Source organism: Manis pentadactyla, chromosome 3, assembly GCF_030020395.1.
Source record: "Manis pentadactyla isolate mManPen7 chromosome 3, mManPen7.hap1, whole genome shotgun sequence".
NCBI lineage: Eukaryota > Metazoa > Chordata > Mammalia > Pholidota > Manidae > Manis > Manis pentadactyla.
The window spans coordinates 81580765-81604998 of NC_080021.1; the positions used below are offsets into that span (position 1 = coordinate 81580765).

At 40.2% G+C, this 24234-nt stretch overlaps 1 protein-coding gene across 10 annotated transcripts in view; it reads left to right on the top strand.

Moving 5' to 3' along the window:
* The window catches only part of FAM110B (family with sequence similarity 110 member B), a 169273-nt gene that overhangs the window by 12980 nt on the left and 132059 nt on the right, over positions 1-24234 (top strand). For 2 of the 10 annotated variants that reach the window (XM_057498076.1, XM_057498072.1), the window contains exon 1: positions 7628-7652. The exons of the other annotated variants lie outside the window; for them this stretch is intronic. The gene's annotated coding sequence lies outside the window, so the exon portion shown is untranslated. Of the gene's footprint in view, positions 1-7627; positions 7653-24234 lie in introns of those variants that run through there. 10 annotated transcript variants of the gene reach the window in all.

A 24234-nucleotide genomic window follows, 5' to 3' on the forward strand; every position in this document is an offset into this window, starting at 1 on the left:
ATAGGGATTGCATCAAATCTGTATATTGCTTTGGGCAGGATGGCCATTTTGACGATATTAATTCTTCCTAGCCATGAGCATGGGATGCGTTTCCATCTGTTAGTGTCCCCTTTAATTTCTTTTAAGAGTGACTTGTAGTTTTCAGAATATAAGTCTTTCACTTCTTTGGTTAGGTTTATTCCTAGGTATTTTATTTTTTTTGATGCAATTGTGAATGGAGTTGTTTTCCTGATTTCTCTTTCTGTTGGTTCATTGTTGGTATATAGGAAAGCCACAGATTTCTGTGTGTTGATTTTGTATCCTGCAACTTTGCTGTATTCCGATATCAGTTCTAGTAGTTCTGGGGTGGAGTCTTTAGGGTTTTTTATGTACAGTATCATGTCATCTGCAAATAGTGACAGTTTGACTTCTTCTTTGCCAATCTGGATTCCTTGTATTTTTTTGTTTTGTCTGATTGCCGTGGCTAGGACCTCTAGTACAATGTTAAATAACAGTGGGGAGAGTGGGCATCCCTGTCTAGTTCCCGATCTCAGCGGAAATGCTTTCAGCTTCTCGCTATTCAATATAATGTTGGCTGTGGGTTTTTCATAGATGGCCTTTATTATGTTGAGGTACTTGCCCTCTATTCCCATTTTGCTGAGAGTTTTTATCATGAATGGATGTTGAACTTTGTCAAATGCTTTTTCAGCATCTATGGAGATGATCATGTGGTTTTTGTCTTTCTTTTTGTTGATGTGGTGGATGATATTGATGGACTTTCGAATGTTGTGCCATCCTTGCATCCCTGGGATGAATCCCACTTGGTCATGGTGTACGATGGTTTTGATGTATTTTTGAATTCGGTTTGCTAAAATTTTGTTGAGTATTTTTGCGTCTACGTTCATCAGGGATATTGGTCTATAGTTTTCTTTTTTGGTGGTGTCTTTGCCTGGTTTTGGTATTAGGGTGATGTTAGCTTCATAGAATGAGTTTGGGAGTATCCCCTCCTCTTCTATTTCTTGGAAAACTTTAAGGAGAATGGGTATTATGTCTTCCCTGTATGTCTGATAAAATTCCGAGGTAAATCCATCTGGCCCGGGGGTTTTGTTCTTTGGTAGTTTTTTGATTACCGCTTCAATTTCGTTGCTGGTAATTGGTCTGTTTAGATTTTCTGTTTCTTTTTGGGTCAGTCTTGGAAGGTTGTATTTTTCTAGGAAGTTGTCCATTTCTCCTAGGTTTCCCAGCTTGTTAGCATATAGGTTTTCATAGTAGTCTCTAATAATTCTTTGTATTTCTGCGGGATCTGTTGTGATTTTTCCTTTCTCATTTCTGATACTGTTGATTTGTGTTGACTCTCTTTTCCTCTTAATAAGTCTGGCTAGAGGCTTATCTATTTTGTTTATTTTCTCGAAGAACCAGCTCTTGGTTTCATTGATTTTTGCTATTGTTTTATTCTTCTCAATTTTATTTATTTCTTCTCTGATCTTTATTATGTCCCTCCTTCTGCTGACCTTAGGCCTCATTTGTTCTTCTTTTTCCAATTTTGATAGTTGTGACATTAGACCGTTCATTTGGGATTGCTCTTCCTTTTTTAAATATGCTTGGAGTGCTATATACTTTCCTCTTAAGACTGCTTTTGCTGCGTCCCACAAAAGTTGGGGCTTAGTGTTGTTGTTGTCATTTGTTTCCATATATTGCTGGATCTCCATTTTGATTTGGTCATTGATCCATTGATTATTTAGGAGCGTGTTGTTTAGCCTCCATGTGTTTGTGAGCCTTTTTGCTTTCTTTGAACAGTTTATTTCTAGTTTAATGCCTTTGTGGTCTGAAAAGTTGGTTGGTAGGATTTCAATCTTTTGGAATTTACTGAGGCTCTTTTTGTGTCCTAGTATGTGGTCTATTCTGGAGAATGTTCCATGTGCACTTGAGAAGAACGTGTATCCTGTTGCTTTTGGATGTAGAGTTCTGTAGATGTCTATTAGGTCCATCTGTTCTAGTGTGTTGTTCAGTGCCTCTGTGTCCTTACTTATTTTCTGTCTGGTGGATCTGTCCTTTGGAGTGAGTGGTGTGTTGAAGTCTCCTAGAATGAATGCATTGCATTCTATTTCCTCCTTTAGTTCTGTTAATATTTGTTTCAGGTATGTTGGTGCTCCTGTATTGGGTGCATATATATTTATAATGGTTATATCCTCTTGATAGACTGAGCCCTTTATCATTATGTAATGTCCTTCTTTGTCTTTTTTTACTTTCTTTATTTTGAAGTCTGTTTTGTCTGATACCAGAATTGCAACACCTGCTTTCTTCTCTCTGTTGTTTGCTTGAAATATCTTTTTCCATCCCTTGACTTTAAGTCTGTGCGCATCTTTGGGTTTGAGGTGAGTCTCTTGTAAGCAGCATATGGATGGATCTTGCTTTTTTATCCATTCTATTACTCTGTGTCTTTTGATTGGTGCATTCAGTCCATTTACATTTAGGGTGATTATTGAAAGGTATGAATTTATTGCCATTGCAGGCTTTAAGTTTGTGGTTACTTACCAAAGGTTTAGGGTTAGCTTCTTTACTGTCTTACTGTCTAACTTAACTCGCTTGTTGAGCTATTATAAACACAATCTGATGATTCTTTATTTCTCTCCCTTCTTATTCCTCCTCCTCCCTTCTTCATATGTTGGGTGTTTTGTTGTGTGCTCTTTTTAGGAGTGCTCCCATCTAGAGCAGTCCCTGTAGGATGCCCTGTAGAGGTGGTTTGTGGGAGGCAAATTCCCTCAACTTTTGCTTGTCTGGGAATTGTTTAATCCCTCCTTCATATTTAAATGATATTCGTGCTGGATACAGTAGTCTTGGTTCGAGGCCCTTCTGTTTCATTGCATTAAGTATATCATGCCATTCTCTTCTGGCCTGTAGGGTTTCTGTTGAGAAGTCTGATGATAGCCTGATGGGTTTTCCTTTGTAGGTAACCTTTTTTTTCTCTCTGGCTGCTTGTAATACTTTGTCCTTGTCTTTGATCTTTGCCATTTTAATTATTATGTGTCTTGGTGTTGCCCTCCTTGGATCCCTTGTCATGGGAGTTCTGTGTACCTCTGTGGTCTGAGAGGCCATTTCTTCCCCTAGTTTGGGGAAATTTTCAGCAATTATTTCTTCAAAGACATTTTCTATCCCCTTTTCTCTCTCTACTTCTTCTGGAATGCCTATGATTCTTAAATTATTTCTTTTATATTGATCACTCAGCTCTCTTAAAATTCTTTCATTCCTGGAGATCCTTTTATCTCTCTCTGCATCAGCTTCTCTGCGTTCCTGTTCTCTGTTTTCTAGTCCATTAATGGTCTCTTGCATCTCGTCCATTCTGTTTTGAAGTCCTTCCAGAGCTTGTTTTATTTCTGAATTCTCCTTCCTTAGTTCTTGCATATTTCTCTGCAAGTCCATCAGCATGGTTATGACTTTTGTTTTGAATTCTTTTTCAGGTAGACTGGCTAAATCTATCTCCCCAGATTCCTTCTCAGGGGAAGATGTAGCAGATGCCGAAGCTGTCTGGGTTAGTCTTGTCTGAATCATATTTTTTTGCCTTTTCATGTTGACAGGTGCTATTGACTGTCAGCTGGGAGGGCCAAAATTTTCACTTACTACTGGCCTTTCTTTACTGGGGCAACTGCGACCCCTAGTGGCTTGTGTTGGGTAATTGCGTGTAGAGTGGGTCTTTGTGTCTTGCCTGGCCGGAAGGGAGAAATTTCCCTTTCTGTGGGCGGAATTTGTCTCAGGCTGCTTCTCTGCTTTCGCAGCGCCCGGTGGGGTGATGGATGGGGGGGCTGCTTGACTGTTTGCCTCCGTGAGGGGTCTCAGAGCTGTTGCCCAGGGGGTTAGTGCACCCGGTTTTCCCTGTAATTTCCAGCTGCTGTACTGTGACCTGGGTTGTTTCCGTCAAGCTGTTAAGTCCCTGTCCCTTTAAGACTTTCAAAAAAGCCCCCGCTTTTCTTTGTCACAGGGGCATCAGCTTCAGCACCCGCTCTGAGGTCTACCCCCTGTTCTCCCAGTATCCAGGGCCCCCTGGGCATATACTGTGTCTGCGCTCTGGCCCGGATGGCTGGGGCTGGGTGTTCGGCAGTCCTGGGCTCCGTCTCCCTCCCGCTCTGCCTATTGTTCTCCCGCCGGGAGCTGGGGGGAGGGGCGCTCGCGTCCCGCAGGGCCGGGGCTTGTATCTTACCCCTTTCACCAGTCGCTGGGTTCTCGCTGGTGTAGCTGCAGTCTGGCCACTGTCCTGCGTCTTCTGGTCTCTCTTTTAGGGCTAGTTGTGTTTGTTGTATTTTCAAAAGTATATATGTTTTTGGGAGGAGATTCCCACTGTCCTACTCACGCCGCCATGTTGGCTCCGCCTCCCCAGAATAATGTTTAACCATATGTCTGGGCACCTTGTGGTCCAGTCAAGTTAATGCATAAAATTGACTACCGTGCACTTGTAGTGTAATGAAAGTATTTCAGGAATCAGGGAAGCTGTTTTGAAAACATTTATAGGAATACTGTTTCCCAAGCATGTTTAAATGAACTGACTCCCAGAGTGTAAAGACTAGGACTCCAAGTCCTGCTCCTCTACGAAAGCTTTCTAAGAAGTGCTAGCAGCATTATATCTGTACCTTCCTGACCAGCACTTCCTTCATGGATTCTGTCAATTGCTGTATTTTATGATGTGTTTCTGATTTTGTGACTGTTTAGTGAGACGCTGAATTCATTGGGCAGAGGCGGTGTCTGTATTTCTCCACATGAATTTTGCCTACACAAGGAAACAGTGGATCATTGGCAACCCCCTCACCCTACTCTACGCGGTCTCTGCATGGTGCAGCACAGGTAGGGGTGGTGCTCTCAGCCATGAGAATGATGGACTGAAGTCTGCAGTTTTCTGCCTAACACAGTTTACCTTCAGGCTTAAAGTATAGCAGTTATTTTGTATAATTATGTCTGGTTTACAGTTTTTACTCTTATTTGGTCTTCAGATTTCAACCAGGTAGGGAAATGTTTCAAAACTTGAAAACATACGTCTTCTGGTTTCAATAGAAGGAAGTTATTAGATTTGATGGTAGATAGCATTTATTGCCTATCATAGTGAATATAGGAAACAATTGAGTATCAGTTTTTGAAAATATTTATTTACATTTGATTTTTCTCTTATTATCACATAAAATTATTACAATAATGATAGCAATGTCAGACCATTAGATAGTGTGCTTATATGTTCCTGGCACTGCTTTCAGCACTTACTGATCTTTGTACCTGTGTGGTGGCTCTGTCCTCTTCTTGTTGGAATAGTTGATGTATTTCTGTTTATACATACATGCTTTTAGCTTTGTTTAAAAAAAACAAATCAATTGGATATAACTAAAACTTAACAACTTTCAAGAGTTCACTTTCAGATTTACTTGTTCAGAAGGGTCTGGGCTTTCCTAAAGTTCCTTTCCTGTTCCTGTTTGGTCATGAGTTGGTTTGAGACCAGAATCAACCCCAGGCAGCAGTTTGGTCCAAGGCCCAGGGGGCAGTGACAGTGGTGAGTGGCCATGTGACTGGGCAATGTGGTCTTGGCAGATTCCAATAGATTAAGTTGTGGATCTTTATTAAACCCAGGGGAGAGTTTTATCTACATCTCCTGAAAGGAAACTGGAGCCAAGTTTATGTAAAGCTAACTTCTCACTTTGCATGTTTCACTATTAGGACATGGACAGCATGCTTAATTGAACTGTTTTCTAAAACCGGTACTCAGATTTTGACCAGTGATCAATAAGTATGGAGTGCCTGCTGTTTGCCAGGGGCCGTGCTGCTACCGGGCAGGATGGAAGTCTGGTCCTCACTGTCTTGAAGCCCTGGATGGTGCTGAGCCCCGTGGGCCACCTCCCTTAGAACTTCAGCTTCACGTCAGCCATCTTACAACTTCACTTCTCTAGTTCTGACCCCAAGGTACGGCCTGTTGTAGGAGCCCTGAAGGGACCTCAGCAGTGCTTCTGACCTCATCCATCCTCTGAAATGTCCTGTTGCTCTTCTCAAAATTGTCAGCAGGCTTTATGAATGGGGTCACCTGCATTATAGTGTTGCCGACTTGTAGCATCAGTGAAGCAAAGATTCATCTTTTTATTTTAGGAGAACAATTAAACTTTGTCGCTTTTCTTTGTACTGTCACTTTTCAGCCCCTCCATTCCCTCTGAATAAAAAGTCATAAATAGGGATGTTATGTTTTTTCTTTCATTTTTATTTGTAAAGTAGCAAAACTCCTATAAGAAACTCTTTTCTACCAATAAGAGGGTAAATTCCTCAAACCTAAAAGAGCAAACAAAGATAGTAGCAAGCAAGACAGCTCTTGTCTTGTTCATAGGTTTTTAATAGATTAGTTGATGCTTTGTTGTCTAAGGAAGTGGCCATGTAAGAATCATGAGAAGTTTGCATTTGGAAAGGGGTGAATTCTTCCTGCTGCATCTGAGCTCAGGCTAACACAGGAATGTGCCCCATGAGTGGGAGAGGCCCACAGGTGGATGGCAGAAGACAAGCCACTATTCACCAGCTTATGCTCATGTCAGCTGATTTAGCAGCTCAACATCACTTCAGTACTGAAACTAAGACCCCAGGCCCCTTTGATTTCTCCTCTGGGCTTTCCCCTCTGTCTCACTCGGAAAAATCTCTCCTGCTGGTAGTCCTGCCTCAGCCTCCTCTTTCCTGCCTCTGCTGTACTGCCTCCAGAATTAGCTGAGGTATGGGTCTGTCAAATTGTGCAGCTTCTCCAAGCTCTGACATTTTGCCCAGAACGAAGTCTTGTTAACTTGCTGTTCCAGGTCCTGACTTGGCGCTGTTCTTCTCTGGCCCCCTCCCTGGGCATCTCCCTGCCATTGCATCTGCTGTTAACTCTGCCTTGAGTGCACGTTTGCCTCTGCTCTGCTTTATGCTAGTCATCCCAGAAGGCTTCTATCATGCCCCCTTTCTAATTATTTTCTGTGACCTCATATGGTATGAATAAAAAGAACAGAAGAAACAATCATAGCTTTTATGATGCTCAAGTAGCTTGAACGCAAAGGCATAAAAGTATATTTCTACCTTATGACTACTGTAAGACTTGATAGAGGGGCATAAATCATATTCAAACCAGCAGATTCTTGCAAATAATTGCTTCAACTGTAACTACTTATCTACTCTGATAATAGTCTGCATTTTGAGATTGAGGCTCATGATCCCTCAGGTGCTGAAGGGGTTTACAGATGGGATCAAGGTCCCGCTACTGACATTATCCTGAGAGATCTTGGAAGGACAAAGAGGTGCCAGAACCAAGATAAATGCCCTGATTTTTCAGAAAGCACCAGGAGATACTAGACCTGTGCTGTCCAGTATGGTGGCCACTGAGCACTGGATATATGCCTGCCCTGAACTGAGATACCTTGTTAAGTATAAAATAACTAATGTTGAAGATTTCACTTGAAAAAAGAATGTAAAATAAATCATTAGTATTTTTATATGTTAAAATGATACTATTTTGGAATTGACTGGGTTAAATAAAATTATCAAAATTAAGTTCATCTGTTTCTTTTTAATTTTTAGAATAGTTGTAAGAAAATTTAAATGAACAGGTTTGGTGTGCGCATTATGTTTTCACAGGAGGATGCTGTTCTTGACTCTACAACTCAGTATCCTTGGCAGCATTCTGAAGCACAGTGGTAAGCAGATGGGTGTGCTGACAGAAAAGGAAGCAGTAATAACCAAAAGGAAGAATAGTTTCACTAAGAACAAATCATGCCAAGTGAACCCATTTTTTTGGTCATAAGTTTACTAGGCTAGAAGATCAGAACAATTCTGTATATTTACATGTGGATTTTGTAAAGCATTTGGAACATCTCTGGTAAGCTCAAGGACAATTTAGAGAACATAGCGTTGTGGTTGATGGTGTGGTTGTGCCTGTAGCTGCCTGAACTCAGTTCTCAAAATATCTTGTATTGATTGTTGTGTCAGGAACAGACTAGAGGAAGCTTTCAGGCTTCCCATACAGCTCGCTTCAATTTAATGATGTGAGGGAACATAAATTAAGGTCACCGGTGAAAAGGTTGCATCTGATCAGTTTTTAGTGGTCTCTAAGAAGGTTATGCTCTACTGAGTGGTCTGGAGCTCATTCACTGAACACACCTGTGGAGGGCATCTGTGTCCAGGCACTCTGTAGGGTGCTGGGAATAAAGATGGATTATATATATATATATATATATATATAATTATGCATTTTAATAATATGTATTGTAATTAATAATCCCTAACCTCAAAAATTCATCTAGGGAAAAGAGAACCATTTAAGTAAAATGCAGATTGTATGGTAGCAACTGATAGAGGCATACATGAGTAGGGTGCAGGGCAATGCAGAGGTTATCATCCCATCTCTGGTGCCACAAAGAATAGCTTAGTATTAATTGGTGTAAAACTAAAATCATTATCTTTATTGGTTCATATCTGACAACTCAAATTAATATATGTGAGTTTTTAAAATCCTAATTGAGGTATAATTGACATAAGAATTACATATATTTAAGATATACCATGTGATGTTTTGGTATATGTATACATTATGCCACAATGACCATAACACAGCCCTCACCTCACATAGCTAACTTCTTTTTTTATGGTGAGAACACTTCGGATCTCTCAGCAGCTTTCAAGTAGACAATTACAGTCTTATTAACTGTAGTGTCCATGCTGCACATTAGATCTTCAGGACTTATTCGTCCTATAACTGAAAGTTTGTTCTCTTTGACTGGCATCTCCCTGTTTCCCTGACCCCCAGTCCCTGGCAACCACCATTCTACTCTTTGCTTCTGTGAGTTTGACTTTTTTAGATTCTATATATAAGTGTTGTGTGATTTTTTTTTTTCCACAGCTATGGTAGAAAGTTTCAGTAATACCTGCTTCGAAAAATTCCCAGGATAAAATCATCTTGACAGTATAGTTTTAGGGCTTTACTGGACCCATGTACTCAATGGACTTCAAATGGTTATTTCTCAAAGAACATCTGGCTTTGCCGGCTAGGTGCCAGTTGGGGTGCAGCCACTCAGAAATGGATAATTCTGCACTTGGCTCAAGCTTTTTGAACTTCCGTTGAATCTAAGCAATGAACTTTTAGCAATCTAATGGCTAGTTTGTTGTAGAAGATTCTTTCAGGAGCTTAAAGGGCACATCCACTGCTTTGGTTCCCTCAACTTTGATCTTCCAAGTAGGTGGCTCCAGGCAACATTTACACGGCAAGGAGTTACCCGAGAGCCTCCCTGAATCCCATTCCTGAGGGAGTAGCCATCCTGCTGTCCATTCTGGCTGCAGGATATTCCAGAGGTGTCCACAGGGCATCTTCCCAGGGTTTGGTAGCGATGTCGTGTCAGTACCTCTTACATTGTTACTACCCCGTGTGCTCTACGCTTGACACACTTAAAATTTGTCAAAACATGCAGGGCAAATAATTTTATTATAAATATATTTTAGGCAAAAATTAAAGCTCAACCATTGCAACTTAGCAGGAAATCATGACTAGTCCCTTTTGAGTTCTGTTTCTATGCTCTGATTTTCTCTAGGTCCTGAAGTTTTAATTTTCTGCTTTTCTCTGATTTTATTTATTTTGTGAAAGTAGGCATTTAAAGCAAAACTACAGGTTTTCCTAAGGTAATTTTTGGGCTGTAAGTTTGGCTCTGTACATTGGGAAGGTAGGACATATATTTGACCTTGTTGAAATTGGCATATTAAATATTTAAATCAGCTGTGGTTAGCTTTGTGATTTTTTATTTATGTTGAGAAAAAAGTATTTAGAGGTTATAATTTTTTTTCCCATTGAAAATTAAATGTTTTATTGCACCCTATGGGCTGAAAAGTACTTAAAACTTAGTTATCTCTTGAGTAGACAGTCTCAAAACAGGGGATCTGGTGATGTTTCTGGACACAAAGGATGTGGCAGGCAGGCTTTTGGGTTTCTGTGCCTGGTTGGGGCTGCTGGAGGTCCCTGGGGTTATCTTTTTCTTCCTCAGTGGAACCCTGCAGGGTTGGTCCGCACTTTACTAATGGGGATATTGGTGCCGGGAGGTGAGATGGAATGTTCCAGAAGGTGGGCATGGGATTGCTGGTAAAGCTAGTCACCCGGCGCCAGAGCTGCAACCTTGGCTGTGGGCAGACAAAGAAGCACCGCTACCCTCCCCAACATGCTTCCGTTTCCTGGGGTCATGGGTCATGGGTCCCATGCCCTTGGGATGGCAGGGTGAAATGAGCATTCCTACACTGCCCTCCCTGCCTGGGGCTGCTCCCGAGGCCCTGAGGTGGACTGTAGCTGTGCCTTCTGCCAACCCCACTTTGCCTGAAGACCTGGAGGGGTTGTTGATGACCCTCAGATGGGTTTTCCTAGAGGGTCTCCCTTCCTGACAGGCAGTGTTTGGGGTCAGATAGTGCAGCTGTCTGGAGCTGAGGCTGTGGGCTTTACTTAGCAAAGGTCTCTTAATGTTGCAGGAAAGGATACATACCTGATGTTCCGTAGTCTTTACCTAAAAGATCAAAGACGGAATGTAACAGCAAGAAATGCCAAGGCCATCGTAAGAGTGTGAAGTGAAGCATTTGGGATGTGCCCATTGGCTGTCCTCACATGCACATTGGGGCTCCTGTGAGGATGGGGTGCCGTCCTGTCCAAGACAACTGTCCAGCCTGGCACCCGTTGAGGCTGTAGTAGCTGACTATTGAAAAGGTCTTTGTGGGGTGGAGGGACTAGTGAATTGTGTTCAGCAGATGGCCAAACCAAGGCCTATGTGGGGAAATGGTAGGGAGGCAGGCTTCAACTTGATGGAGGTCAGAGGTGACCCAGACAGAATGGTTGACATATATGTGAAGTGTCTGCTGGACCTGGGGACGGGGGTGCGGAAGAGGCTGGGCAGTCAGCTTCTGTCCCCGATTCTGAAGCCGAGATTGTTTTTATCCTGACGCATAGTAGCTTCACCCTAGCCTGCTGTGCTGCTGGCACTTCTGTCGGCATCCTTTTCACTTCTCATTTTGGGTTTATTTCCTCATGCCTTCGAAGCTCTGGCTGTGCTCCATGGTATTTCCAGAGGCTACTGAGGTCACTCTCTCAGGGTCGCAGTGTTGGAAATAAGGTCGTGTCCTCTTTAACACTGAAATAACCTGATAAATGCTTGTAAGCAGAGTAGCTGTCCTTCTGCTTTGGAGTGTTTGTTACCGTGCTGGAAATGAGGCTGGAACATGCCTCCTGGGAATGGGGGTTTTCTGGGCATCAGGGTCCGGCGTCTGCATGTGCAGAGTTATGCTTTTGCCTTGCATTCTCTCTGGCTCGGCAAAAGCCCAAGTGAAAGGGGAACTGTGAGGGCTAATTTGGCATAATAGATACCAGTTTTCCTTGAAAGGCCCTGCAAGATTACCTTGCTCCAGGGGCCCACACCCTGGTTCTGTGGCAACCTGGGCTCCCTCCCCGCAATGGGGACTGGGGAACTGCAGTAGTCGCCTCCGTGGTGACAGTGGTTCACAGTGATGCTTTAGGGGCCCTTGATCTGGGTCAGGGGCTCACTAACTAGCATCCCAGAGTCATCTGGAGGCTTAAACAAAAATTGCTGATCTGTTCCAGAGTTTCTGATTCACTAAGTCTGGGAGGGTCTGAGAATTTGCACTTCTGGGCATCCCTGGTGAAGTGGATTGCTGATTGGGTGAAGGCCTTATTTAAGAGGTGCGTGGTGCTAAATCTAAGAGCCCCCAGGCCCTGTAAGCTTTGCAGGGTCCTGGGCTGTAGGAGGGGTGGTTGAAGTGAAGGTCTTGTAAGGAAAGTACTGCAGGAGGCAGAAGGGGTTCTAAAAGCTCCAGAGGAGATATGCAGTGTCACAGGTTCTAAGTTGTTCATCAAGAATCTGAAACAAAGTCCACAATTCTGAATATGACACTTCAGCTCAATAATGTTTTTCCCTGACCAGTTTGCATTTGTCTTTAGCCTGTGTGGATTTTCATATTTAAAATACCAGTTCAGTTAGGATTTGCTTTTTGGGGTACCACTTACTAATAAACATTTTTAGACATTTGGAAGCAAAACCAGTGTCTTCATATTTGATTTTAAAATTAAAAACTTAATTGAAATCTGTTCTTGGAGCATATTTAGGTTTTATAAAATATTTTTTAATGTAGTGATTATATTTTTGTTAAGATACAATGTTAAATAAGACTTTGGGCTCTGAAAATGTACTTATTTTCTTAGATTTAAAAAGTGGTTTTATGAAATAATATCCTTTTCTTGAGAATTTTTACTTTTATAGCTGATGAGTGATTTTTTTTGTTTTCTGACAGCTGTGTTCTTTTGTTTTAGAGCATGTAAATTGTACATTCTTGGAACACTTTTTCTTATTTCAATAAACATTAATGTGTAGATACTATTAAATTTATTAAATTTGGAGGAATATAATGAAGATAACTTTTAAATTTACCTTAGGTCCTAAGTAAGAATGCCCTCAGTGAACTGAAGCATGTTTTTAAAAAATTTAAAGGATGTAAAGTAACATCCAGTGAAATGTATATTCCATAATTAAAATAAATCCTATTTGGAAACAAATTTAACTCAGAGGATATTGAACTATTTCTTACATCATTCAACTCATTCTATTTTTATGGTTTAATTATAAAGTTGACCCATTTAATCTGAATAACTCACAAAACAGAAACTGGGGTATCCTTTATACAATTTTAGAATCTGAGAAATCTGATGTCTCTTTGATGAGTGTGGCCAGAGGGAACTAGAACATGTATTCTCTGTGCCCCTTTGATGACTTTTTTTATCTATGAAACAGATACTTTTAGATAAATACTGGGCAAAAAGAAAGCTGGGAGTTGAAGTGAAATCTGTATTATCTATTGTTGCATAACAAGTGACCCCAAAACTTAGTGGCTTAAAATGATGAAGGTTCCCCACCTTCGTGGGAACTTGGGACTTGGAAAGTCTCAGGAGGCCACAGTCAGTGTATCGCTGGGGCTCAGTCACCTGGAGGCTGGGCAGGGCTTGGAGGAGTGGCACCCAAGGTGGCTCAGCTTGGTGGCAGGTGAGCTGATGCCTGTTATTGGTGGGTGGGAGGAGCTCAGTCCCTCCCCACTGAGGTCCTTCCTGGTGCTGTTTGAACTATTTTTGTTGTAGGTCACACTACCAGCTAGGGAAGCATCAGATGGATGACCTTTCATAATGACCCACACTGCCTTGCTCTCCAGCTCCATGTTATTTAGCAAGTTTTCCCTGAGGTGCTGCCTTGTGCCACAAAGTGCTCCAGGCAGACACTTGCCTGTTCTTTGCCCTCCAGGAGCCCAGGAGAAGATTGTGCAGTGGTGAGAGTGTGCTCAGTCTAAAAGGTTGGGGAGGGAAAGTGTCCAGGGAAGCTTTCCTGAAGAAGGGCCAGTCTGAGCAGCATCAGATTGGAACCCCCTCTTAAGGACAGGTGGGCATTAATTAGGTGAGGGATGGATTGGGAATAGGGAATTGGGAGAGAAATTCAGGAGGTAAATTCTAACCAGATGGAACAGACCAAATCAAAGGACTGAGGCAAGAAACAATGTGTCAAGTCTGGGGCTCTCCAAGCAGTTCATTTTTGCAATGTAAAGTGAAAAGTTTGAGCTGGGAAAGATGAAAAAATGGAGAAACCCAGTGTGGCAGGTAATGGGGTTAAACTACATCCTGTAAGTCTGTGTTTCTGAACCATGCAGCTTGAATACCTGGTCACATTATGCATCATGCATATGTTTTCATTCATTCCTTTAACAAAAGGTTTGAGCACCTACTAGATTTAAGGCCCCACTTAATTGTTCCACTTACTCCGGAAAAGTGGAGGTTTCTCCATTTTATAGATGAGAGATTAGTTGAAAGAGATACTGATTTGCACAAGGTCATGTGGCCAGTGAGTGCAGGACTGAGCATTTTTCTGCATCTGTGTGAAACACCTTTAGATTTGCTAGTGACAAATTTTCTCAGCTTTCATTTAGCTAAAAACTTCTTTAATTTGTAAACATTTTTGAGGGGTAATTTTTGCCAAGTATAGGATTCTAGGCTGACAGGCTTCTCTTTTTCCTTTTAGCACTTCAAATATATTGTTCTATTCTGGCCTACCTTATTCCTCATGGGAACTTGGTCATGATTATTAACTTTGTTCCCCAGTATGTAATATCTTTTATTCCCCTTGGCTTTTCAAAATTTTTTCTTTTTATGTTTTGTTTGCAGTAATTAGACTATATGATATGCCTAGGTGTGGTTTTCTTTGTATTTTTCTGCTTGTGATTCATTGAGATTCTTGGGTTGGTGGGTTGATGTTTTTTGAATTTGATTCATTTCATCCAAGTTTCTTGAATTATTTTAAATCCCATTGTCTCTAATTACTCATATTTTTGAATCTTTGATATTATTTCCCAAGTTAGTGACATTTATTTCATTTTATTCCTGTTCTTTTTCTCTGTTTAATTTGGAAAATTTAAGATTACTAACTTGTTCTTCTGCAATGTCCAGTTAACAAGTCCATCCAATAAATTTTTTATTTCAAATATGTATTTTTAGCCATAGATTTTTATTGTTCTATTTTAGAACTTCTATTCTATCACAAAATATCCCAAATCTTTCATTACTTATTTATTTTCCTGTGTATTCTTTAACATACTTACCATAATTGTTTTAAAGTCCTTTATAATGAATTTCATTAACGGAGTCATCTGTGGTTCTTTTATTAGCTGTTTTAATTCTTAATCATGGATCACATTTTTCTATTCCTTACATGTTTTCTAATTTTTAAAGTTGTATTCCATGTGTTGTGAATAAAATAGTAAAAATTGAAGTATAATATTTTGTTTCATTTCTCAGAGAGAAATATTCTTAACGGAGATCAGGGAGAGGAGCTGAACATTCCCATCCCCTAGAATTTAGCTCAGGTCTGAGTTGTGCTTTTAATTAGATTGAGCTCACCTACTCTTCCTTTTTTCAATTTTTTGTCAGTATTGCAATGTCAGATTACAGTTTCAGATTTTTTGACTGCCCTTTGGATTCTGAGATTGAAGCTGCATGAGACTACAAGGGCTCTGTGATTTCTTGTGGCTTTCTAACTTCTGCACTCTTGCTTTCTTGTCTAAATTTTGGAGGTTGGGGTAGATCAAAAGACTTATTAGGAACTGTAATTTGCTTTTATATTTGTTGTTCTTCCCAATTCCAGTCTGTTTGTCCTACAGTTGATACCGTCTTGTAAGGCTTGTCTGTCTCTCCTTGCTCCTGCCAAGTCAAGTCTCTCAGTGGGATCCATCCCCCACCCCCAGTCCAGGCCCGCCAGGCACAGCCCTCACATATGCAACTGCAACTTAATTGGCTTTTGCCTTGCCTAGGAAGGGCTTGTTTCTAGTTGAAGTTAGGGTCATCAAGCCTTCTTTATGTTTATTACTCTTTGTTGGACCTACAGAAAAGTATGTATTTATCTTGTCCTTGTGAAATTTCTTGTTACTGTGGATCAAAGGCCTTTCACCTGCTCTACATCCTAATTGGAAGTGGAAGCCTCATGCATTCTTAAAGCAAATGCCCAGAAGTAAGAAGTCCCATCAGTGAGTTTTGTGGATTCTGGTTGAGTTTGACCAGTGGAAAGCACCGGCCGACAACTAGTACCCATTTGAATGTATTGAGTGATATTCTAATTTTTCCTTTTTCCAAGACTGAAATTTGTGATACCTGTGCAAAGTTCTAATGAGCCACCTTTTATCACTGATGCCTGCTAACAAAATAAAATATCTGGAAGGGATTGCAAATAAAATCAAGTGCTGTTCTTTTTGGTTATGAAATTGCCCAATCACAGGCAAGTCAGGAAACAGGAAAGTTAAAGATCACACATAAAGGGGATTCATAGCTGTCTTTGGGCTGCCTTAACAAACTGCCATAGACTGGATGGCTTACACAACAAACATTTATTTCTCACAGTTCTGGAGACTGGGAGGTCCAAGTATTGCAAAGGCCATTTCTTGGTTCATAGCCAACTGCCTTGTCCCTGTGTTCTCACTTGGCAGGATGGGCAAGGAATGCTCTTGTGTCTCCTCTACAGGGGCATTAATCCAATTCATGAGGAAATAACCTAATCACCTCCCAAAGGCACTGCATCTAATACCTCCACATTGGGGTTTAGGATTTCATCATATTAATTTGGGGGAACACAGACATTCAGTCCATTGCAGTAACATTACTGGCACTAGTGGTTGAAATGTGATGGTTATTTACTCTATTTCAGGTAAGCCAGTGTGTTAAACATGTTATCCTTTAATGCAGGACAACCCTGAGTAGAACTGAGATTCAGGTTTGTGATGGTTTGACTGCAGAGCATACACCTTTACCTACTGAGCTATAAATATTACCTTGTTTAACCACTCTTTTTATGATCAGTCAATTAATATTTTTATGTGGTAGATTGTCCTATCAGCCACTCTTTGGTCAACTAGTAGTATTTTAACCAGTACCTGCTCTTTTGTGGACATTGATTTGAGATGGACATAAAGAATTCAAAGACCGTGTTTGTGAAACATTTAGTTGGGAAATGAGATTTACATAAAACAGCCGCACGCCAAAATACATGCTGAAAGGTAATATAATAAATGCTGTATTTTATGGAGCAAGCCATAGTTTTTATCATGTAGTTTAGTATCAACATTAAGACAGCAAAATTGCCTTAAATGTAATGAAGCCATTAATTTTATGTTTACTCATATATTCAGTCTTCTCTGGCCAGTCATTTATATTGACATCAAGTTTCCCAAAGCTCTAAAGATAGCATAGAGCAGACATTAACTATGAAAAGTTCAGTCCTCAGTCAAACCATATTCTAAGTTGCTTTATAGACATGCCAGGTGGCCTGGCACACAGACTCTACTTGCTCCCTTGCTAGAGGAACAGCATTGAATGTTTTAGGAGGTACACCAGCAAGAAGGGGGATGTGAGCAGTGTTCTGCGGTGCTGTTCATGCTAGTCTTTCTGGATCCTGCTAGAATAGTCAGACTTTTTCATAAACACAGCAGGGTGTATTTGGCCTGTCCATTCGCAAGGGCTTCACTGGTGAGATGCACCTGTTTCTACCTTCCATCCTGAAGGCTAAGGCTTTCCTGTAAGAGGTGCCCAGTCTACACATGCTACAACATGGATGAACCTTGCAGATGCTTGTTAAGGGAAATAAGCCAGTTGCAAAAGGACAGATACTTATAATACCACTTATACAATGTGCTTAGAGTAGCAAAATTCAGGGAGAGTAGAATGGTGCTTACAAGGGAGTAGAGGAAGGGGAGAAAGGGGAGTTAATGTTTAATGGATACAGAATTTCAGTTTTGCAAGATGAACAGAGTTCTGAAGATGGATGGGGGTGATGTTTGGACAACAGTGTGAGTGTACTGAATGCCACCAACTCTATACTTAAGAATGGTTAAGATGTTATTTTACCACAATTAAAAGAATCTAATAATATAAAATGTGATGTCTCAGTAAAACCTGTGTGTAAGCATTAAAAGAAGAAGTGCCCAAAAGGCTGCATTACATTATGTTAACAAGATACTTAATTTTTGTAGCATAGCAGAAAATGCTGTGTTGATGTTGGCATTTTTCTACACTTGCTTATTAATGAGATGAATAGCTTTTTTAGAGAAAGCTAAAAGTAGAGAATCCTTGGCCTGAAATCATTGCCATCTGCTCTGGAAAAACACTTGAAAGGGACTCCAGTTATTCTCACCTAGACAGGAGAGCCCCAAACCTCAGCATGATTAAACAGAGATTTGTCTCTTGAGGACCAAAAATACAATGTGGGAAATCCAAGCCTGCAAACTTGATGAGTGTGTGTGGGCTTCAAACAGCCTAAGTGATATTGACAGTGCCTGCAGTCCAACGTAGAATATATCATGGAGACAAGTTTTTAAGGGAAAAAGAAAAGGAGACTTGAATCTCATCAACTCTCTCTCTTATTAGCTATTTGGAGATGCCTGGGAAGATGGAAAATTGCCAGTTTATAATCATAACAGAAAACAGAATTTTGCTGACAGAAATTCTTGCCGTGCTATTCTAGGATAATTTACATAATGTTACATAATTTTCTATTTTTATTTCTCAAGAACACAGTGACTGAGTTAATAGTCCTTTAAAAATTGTAATTTATCAAAATAGAATTATCAGATGACCCCACAATTCCACTTCTGGATATATACTCAAAAGAATTGAAAGCAGGGTTTCAACAAGATGGTTGTGCACTCATGCTCATAACAGCATTATTCCCAATAGCTAGAATGTGAAAGCAACTCAAGTGTCTATCAACAGATGAATGAATAAGCAAAATATGGTAGATACATACCATGCAATATTATCCAATTTTGAAAAGGAGGGATGTTCTGACACAGGCTACAATGTGGATGAACCTTGAGGACATTATGTTACAATAAAATAAGCCAGTCACAAAAAGACAAATACTGTATGACTTTACTTATATGTAGTGTAGTCAAAATTATAGAGACAGAACAGGGGCTGGTGTGCCAGAGGCTGGTGGGAGAGAGAAAGGGGATGTTAGTGTTTAATGGGGCAGAGCTCCAGGTTGGGATGATGAAAAAGTTCTGGAGCTAGGTAATAGTGATGGTTACACAGCATTATGAATGAATTTGATACCACTGAGCTGTATACTTAAAAACAGTTAAGATGGTAAATGTTATGTGTATTTTACCACAATAAAAAAATTGAAAGAAAATTTGAAGATCAGGATACAGATAAGATAAATGCCTTCTACCTTGGATGGTAGCAAGGGCCTCACTCCTGTGTTTTTTCTTAAAAGAAGTATTTTCTGAAAGAGATTAAAGATGGCAGCGTGAGAGGTGAGGCAAAGACCTCCTCCTAAAACCACATATAATACGAAAATATAATTAATACAACTAATCCTGAAAGAGCAACAGGAAAGAAGGCTGTGCTAGAATGCATATACCTGGAGGAAAGAACAGACCTCACAGAACAAGGTAACGTACCAAAGCCGTGGCCTGGCAGGACCCAAACTATTCCCCAACCCCAGCTCACCAGCGGGAGGAAGAGAAACAGAGCAGGGAGGGGGTGGAGGCCTGAGACTGCTGAACACCTAGCCTGGGAGATCTGCTCTGGAAAGGAACCTACATTTCATTTCATGGTGCTTGCATGGTACTCTCCTGATTAGGGGGCTGGAAAGCTAAGACAGGCAGAATTCCTGGAGAGACTGAGATTCCAGCTGCTTGGGGAAAATGGATCCATATCCGGCTGATCTGGGCAGGCAGTCTGAGAGACTTCCTAAAAGTGAGAGTGCTCCTAAAGGGGCAAGGATTGCACAGAGCTTACTGCTCAGGAGAAAGGACAGGTAGACAAAATTGTCCGGGTGCACTCTGCCCAGCACGTTGGGAACTTTCACGATCTTCAGGCACTCCATCCCTGACTGGCTACACAGTTCCAAGGCCCCCAACCGTGATATGCAGCCTGCTGCACCTTCCTCCCCGCCAGCCCGCAACTGTCGTACAAACTGGCAAACCCTGCCCTGTCATCAGGCCAGCCAGAGAGAAGCCCCACCTACAGCAGCTACAAACACAAAGCATAGAGGCTTACGCCTCTGTGTTCAACCTACTTGTTCTGGCAGTGGAGACAGGCATAGCAGCCAGGAAGCTGGAAACAGCTCTTTCCTCCACCCAGGCACCAGCAGCACTTCCCTGCAACCCCCAACATCACTCCACGAGCTGAGAAGCTCCAGAGAGTAGAGCTTCTGGGCACTAGAGAACGTCACATACAAATAGGAAATGTCAAAGGAACCTGGTTCAAAGCAAAATCTAAACACCAGAAAAAGGAATGAGTGAGACTGAACTAATCAATCTTCCTGAAAGAGACTTCAAAATAAAAATCATAAACATGCTCCTGGAGGTACAAAAAAATATTCAAGAACTCAGGAATGAATTTAGGATGGAGATTCAATCGTTGAGGAGCACAATGGAGGGTTTTAAAAGCAGATTAGATATAGGGGAGGAGATGATAAATGAAATAGGAATTAGAGAAGAGGAATACAAAGAAGCTGAGGTGCACAGAGAGAAAAAAGGATCTCTAGGAATGAAAGAATACTGAGAGAACTGTGTGACCAATACAAATGGAACAATATTCGTATTATAGGGGTACCAGAAGAAGAGAGAGAAAACGGACAGAAAGTGTCTTTGAGGAAGTAATTGCTGAAAACTTCCCCAGTGTGGGGAAGGAGATAGTCTCTCAGGCCATGGGATACACAGATCTCCCAACACAAGGGACCCAAGGAAGACAACACCGAGACATATAAAAATTAAAATGTCAAAGATCAAAGATAAGGACCAACTATTAAAAGCAGCCAGAGAGAAAAAATATTACATACAAATGAAAGCCCATCAGGCTATCATCATCATCAGACTTCTCAGCAGAAACCTTACAGGCCAGAAGGGAGTGGCATGATATATTTAATGCAATGAAGCAGAAGGGCCTCAAACCAAGAATACTCTATCTGGCAAGATTATCATTTAAATTTGAAGGTGGGATTCAACAATTTCCAGATAAGCAACAGCTGAGAGTATTTACCTCCCACAAACGATCTCTAAAGTGTATTTTGGAGGGACTGCTATAGATGGAAGTGTTCCTAAGGTTAAATAGCTGTCAACAGAGGTAATAAAAAAGGATAGACAAAGACTACAGAATATGACACCTAATATATAAAGGACGGAGGAGGAAGAAAAGGAGAGAAAGAAAACAACCTTTATACTGTGTTTGTAATAGTATACTAAGTGAGTTAATTTAGGCTTTTAGATAGTAAGGAAGTTACCCTTGAACCTTTGGTAACCATGAATCTAAAGCCTGCAGTGGCAGTAAGTACATACCTATCGATAATCACCCTAAATGTAAATGTCTGAATGCACCAATCAAAAGACATAGAGTCATTGAATGGATAAAGAAACAAGACCCAACTATATGCTTCCTACAAGAGACTCACTTCAAACTCAAAGACATACACAGACTAAAAGTGAAGGGATAGAAAAATATATTTCATGCAACTAATAGGGAGAAAAAAAGCATGTGTTGCAGTACTTGTATCAGACAAAATAGACTGTAAAACAAAGAAAGTCACAAGAGACAAACAAGGATATTATGTAATGATAAATAGGTCAATCAAACAAGAGGATATAACCATTATAAATATGTATCCACCCAACACAGGAGCACCTACATATGTGAAACAAACACTAACAAATTAAAAGGGGAAATAGAATGCAATGCATTCATTCTAGGAGACTTCAACACTCTCTACTCGCTCCAAAGGACAGATCAACCAGACAGAAAAATAAGTAAGGAGACAAGCATTGAACAATGCGTTAGAACAGATGGACCTAACAGACATCTACAGAACTCTCCACCCAAAAGCAGCAGGATACACATTCTTCTCAAGTGCACATGGAAAATTTTCAAGAATAGATCATATACTAGGCAACAAAAAGAGGCTCAGTAAGTTCAAAAAGATTGATATTGTACCAACCAACTTCTCAGATCACAAAGGTTTGAAACTAGAAGTAAATTACGCAAAGAAAATGAAAAAGCCCACAAACACATGGAGCCTTAACAACATGCTCCTAAATAATCAATGGATCAATGAGCAATATATGAAGAAAAATGATAACAATAATCCAACACCTCGAAATCTGTGGGCCAGAGCAAAGGCTGTGCAAAGAGGGAAGTATATTGCAATAGGGGCCTACCTCAGGAAAGAAGAACAATCCCATATGAACAGTGTAAACTCACAATTAACAAAACTAGAAAAAGAAGAACACATAAGGCCCAAAGTCAGTAGAAGGGACATAATAAAGATTAGAGCAGAAATAAATAAAATTGAGAAGAGTAAAACAATAGAAAGAATCATTGAAAGCAGGAGCTTGTTCTTCTAGAAAATAAACAAAATAGATAAACCCCTAGCCAGACTTATCAAGAAAAAAAGAAAATCTACACACATCAGCAGAATGAAAAACGAGAAAGGAAAAATCACTATGGACACCACAGAAATACAAAGAATTATTAGAGAATACTTTGAAAAATTACATGCCAACAAACTGGATAACATAGAAAAAATGAACAACTTTCTAGGAAAATACAACCTTCCAAGGCTGACCCAGAAAGAAACAGAAATTCTGAACAGACCAATTGCTAGCAATGAAATTGAATTGGTAATCAAAAAACTACCTAAGAAAAAAAACCCTGGACAAAATGGCTTCACTGCTGAACTTTATCAAACATTTAGTGAAGACTTAATACCCATTCTCCTTAAAGTTTTCCAAAAACTAGGAGGAGGAAATATTTCCCAACTCATTCTATGAGGCCAGCATCATCCTAATACCAAAACCAGGCAAAGCACCACAAAAAAAGAAAATTATAGACCAATATCCCTGATGAACATGGATGAAAAAATACTCAACAAAATATTAGCAAACCAAATTTAAAAATACATCAAAAAGAACATCCATCATCATCAAGTGGGATTCATCTCAGGGATGCAAAGATGGTACAATATTAGAAAATCCATCAACATCATCCACCACATCAACAAAAAGAAGGACAAAAATCACATGATCATCTCCATAGATGTTGAAAAAGCATTTGACAAAATTCAACATCCATTCATGATAAAAACTCTCAACAAAATGGATATAGAGGGCAAGTATCTCAACATAATAAAGGCCATATATAACAAACCCACAGCCAACATTATACTTCACAGTGAGAAGCTGAAAGCCTTTCCTTTAAGATCAGGAACAAGACAAGATGCTCACTCTCTCCACTTTTATTCAGCATAGTTCTGGAGGTCCTCACCGTGGCAATCAGCCAACACATATATAAAAGGCATCCATCCAGAGTGGTAAAAAAAAAAGTTAAACTGTCACTCTTTGCAGATGACAAGATTTTGTACTTAAAAAACCGTAAAGAATCCACTCCAAAACTACCAGATCTAATACCTGAATTCAGCAAAGTTGCAGGATACAAAATTACTACACAGAAATTTGTTGCATACCTATACACTACCAATGAACTAGCAGAAAGAGAAATCAGGAAATCAGTTCCATTCACAATTGCATCAAAAAGAATATAATACCTTGGAATAAACCTAACCAAGGAAGTGAAAGACCTATACTCTGAAAACTACAAGACACTCACGAGAGAAATTAAAGAAGATACCAATAAATGGAAACACATCCCATGCTCATGGATAAGAAGAATTAATACTGTTGACATGGCCATCTTGCCTAAAGCAATCTACAGATTCAGTGCAACTCCTATCAAAATACCAACAGCATTCTTCAACGAATTAGAGAAAATCATTCTAAAATTCATATGAAACAAAAGACCCTGAATAACCAAAGCAATCCTGAGAAGGAAGAATAAAGCTGGGGGGATTACGCTCCCCAACGTCAAGCTCTGCTACAAAGCCACAGTAATCAAGACAACTTGGTAATGGCACAAGAACAGACCCACTGACCAATGGAACAGACTAGAGAGCCCAGATATAAACACAAGCATATATTGTCAATTAATATATGATAATGGAGCCATGGACATACAATGGGGAAATGACAGCCTCTTCTACAACTGGTGTTGGCAAAATTGGACAGCTACATGCAAGAGAATGAAACTGGATTACTGTCTATCCCCATACACAAAAGTAAACTCGAAATGTATCAAAGACCTGAATGTAAGTCATGAAACCATATAACTCTTAGAAAACTTAGGCAAAAATATCCTGAATATAAACACGAGCAACTTTTTTCCGAATGCATCTCTTCGAGTAAGGGAAACAAAAGCAAAAATGAACTCATGGGACTATATCAAACTAAAAATCTTCTGTACAGCAAAGGATACTGTCAGCAGAACAAAAAGACATCCTACAGTATGTGAGAATATATTTGTAAATGACGTGTCTGACAAGAGGTTAACATCCAAAACATATAAAGAACTCACAGTCCTCAACAACCAAAAAGCAAATAACCCGATTAAAAATGGGTGGAGGATATGAACAGACAGTTCTCCAAAGAAGAAATTCAGATGGCCAACAGGCACTTGAAAAGATGCTCCACATCACTAATTACCAGGGAAATGCAAATAAAAATCACAGTGAGATATCACCTCCCACCAGTTAGGATGGCAAACATAGAAAAGACTAAGAACAACAGATGCTGGTGAGGATGTGGAGAAAGGGGAACCCTCCTACACTGCTG